Source organism: Palaemon carinicauda, chromosome 5 (assembly GCF_036898095.1).
Source record: "Palaemon carinicauda isolate YSFRI2023 chromosome 5, ASM3689809v2, whole genome shotgun sequence".
Taxonomy (NCBI): domain Eukaryota; kingdom Metazoa; phylum Arthropoda; class Malacostraca; order Decapoda; family Palaemonidae; genus Palaemon; species Palaemon carinicauda.
Window position 1 is genome coordinate 137,837,061 of NC_090729.1, and position 2,500 is coordinate 137,839,560.

At 46.7% G+C, this 2,500-nt stretch overlaps 1 protein-coding gene across 1 annotated transcript in view; it reads left to right on the forward strand.

Annotated features, from left to right (window-relative positions):
• The window catches only part of LOC137641165 (lysosomal acid glucosylceramidase-like), a 353,296-nt gene that overhangs the window by 95,448 nt on the left and 255,348 nt on the right, over positions 1 to 2,500 (forward strand). The gene's annotated exons all lie outside the window — the stretch shown is intronic.

Below are 2,500 nucleotides of genomic sequence, written 5' to 3' on the forward strand. Positions count from 1 at the left end.
GCATCTCAGACCTCTATAACACTTCTTTTCAAGAGTGTGAGACAGGAAGAATCAGGAGGACTCCTTTTCCTTCCCCATTCCAGCAGAAATCAGGAGTCATCTGAGTTGGTGGCTGGATCCGTCGATTTTAGGGGAAGGAATCTCCCTGTTCAGGAAGAACCCAGACCTAGTGTTGTTCTCAGACGCTTCGGAGTCAGGATGGGGAGCAACACTGGGAAACAAAGAGGTCTCAGGCTCTTGGGGAGTGGAACAGAGCAAATGGCACATCAACAGGAAAGAGTTGATGGCCATTCTGTTAGGACTGAAAGCCTTCAAAGACTCCGTTTCGGGGAGGATAGTAGAGGTCAGTTCAGACAACACCACGGCCTTAGCTTACATCAGGAAGTAAGGAGGAACTCACTCTCTATCCCTGTACGAAACAGCAAGAGAGCTCCTTCTGTGGGCGAAGGAGAACGGCGTAGAGCTTTTAACGAGATTCGTGCAGGGACTGAAGAATGTAAGAGCCGACATGCTCAGCAGGAAAGGGCAGGTTCTGCCCACAGAATGGACCCTCAACCATCGTTTGCCAGAGGCTGTGGAAGTTATGGGGAAGGCTTTCAACAGACCTCTTCACCTCCAACCAGAACAAGAGGATCCCCAACTACTGCTCTCTAGTCCCGGACGAGGAAGCAATAGCAGTAGACGCCTTCTTGATGGACTGGACAGGGATAGACACCTATACGTTCCCCCCGTTCAAGATTATCAACCTAGTCGTCAAGAAATTCGCTCTCCTCGAGGCAGGAAGAATGATCTTGATAGCTCCATTCTGGCCAGCAAGAGAATGGTTCGCAGAGGTGGTGGAGATGTTAGTGGACTTTCCGAGAAGCCTTCCTCCAAGTCCAAAGCTTCTCAAACAGCCCCACTTCGAGAGGTATCATCAAAACCCCCTCGCTCTACAACTGACTGCCTTCAGACTATCGAGAAGCTTGTCAGAGTGAAAGGCTTTTCTACACAAGTTGCAAGAGCAATCGCCAGAGCGAGGAGGGTCTCTTCACAGAGAGTCTACCAATCGAAGTGGGAAACCTTTAGATCGTGGTGTAAGCAGCACAGTGTCTTCAACCACTACCTCTGTGAGCCAGATACCTGATTTTCTGGCAAGACTCTAAGCTGGCCGTATCCACCATTAAAGGGTACAGGAGTATGCTTTCGGCTGTCTTTAGGCACAGAGGCATAGATTTAACGCAAGATAGAGACTTGAAGGATCTCTTAAAGTCGTTTGAAACAACAAAGCAGACTCAATTGAGACCCCCGGCTTGGAATTTGGATGTGGTTTTGAAGTTCTTATGCAGCAGGAAGTTCGAACCCATCTTGCAAGCGACTCTTAGAGATGCGACTAAGAAGACTGTTCCTGATGGCTCTGGCCTCAGCAAAAAGGGTCAGCGAGATTCATGGTATTGAGAAGCAGGTGGGCTTCAACCAGGATGGAGCAGTATGTGCGTTAAGGATCGACTTCCTCGCTAAGAATGAGAACCCATCCAAACCCTGGCCTGGGACGTTTGAGGTTCCTAACCTCACTAATGTGGCGGGCCAAGAGGAGGAGAGGCTCCTCTGCCCAGTTAGAGCCCTCAGGGCATATTTATCACGAACAAAGAATGTAAGAGGTGCATCCAATTCTTTATGGTGTTTGGTAAAGGATCCACAAAAGCCCCTCTCGAAAAATGCATTATCATTCTTCTTCAGGGAGACAATGAGAGAAGCTCACCTCTTGTGAGGAGGAGAATTTCGGTCTATTAAAAGTAAAGGCTCACGAGTTGAGAGCCATTGCAACTTCACTGGCATATGGAAAGAATATGTCAGTTAAGCAGATTATGGACGCAACGTTTTGGAGAAGCAACTCTGTGTTCGCTTCTCATTACCTCAGGGAGGTAAGAGTAGATTATGAAGTGTTACACTTTGGGCCCATACGTAGCTACTGCTTCTGTATTGGTTAAAGGAGTTACTACCTCCCCTCAACCTTAACTTTTGTACGGTATGCCTGTGATTGGGTTTTGGTTTTTATGGTTGTCTGAGGGCTCTGACTTGCGGTACAGTGCCCTCAGTCTAGCTAGATAGTAAGAAATCTATTCTTAAAGGTTAGGTGGTTAGATTAAGTAAGGTTGCAGGATAGATAGTGCAGAAGTCTAGCCACGTTGTTGGTCTTGCCCCGTTTGACAGACTCGATTGAGTTGTTTCAGCATGACAGGTCTCCACCTGGCTGGCACTCCTAAGGGAAAGCGACTCAAGAGACAGGAACCTTCGAAGTCAGCTACCTTAGCAGGGAAGGAATCAAGGTGTTTTTTCCTATGACTTATTGATGTTTCCCAACGATGTTGACTATCTTTCACCCCTCTCCAAATGTGTGAATCAGCTATATATATATAACTTCCAGGTAAGTTCTATTCGTAAAAATTAAGTTTTTATGATAAAACAAAATTTTATGAATACTTACCTGGCAGTTACATATATTTTAAGTCCCACCCAC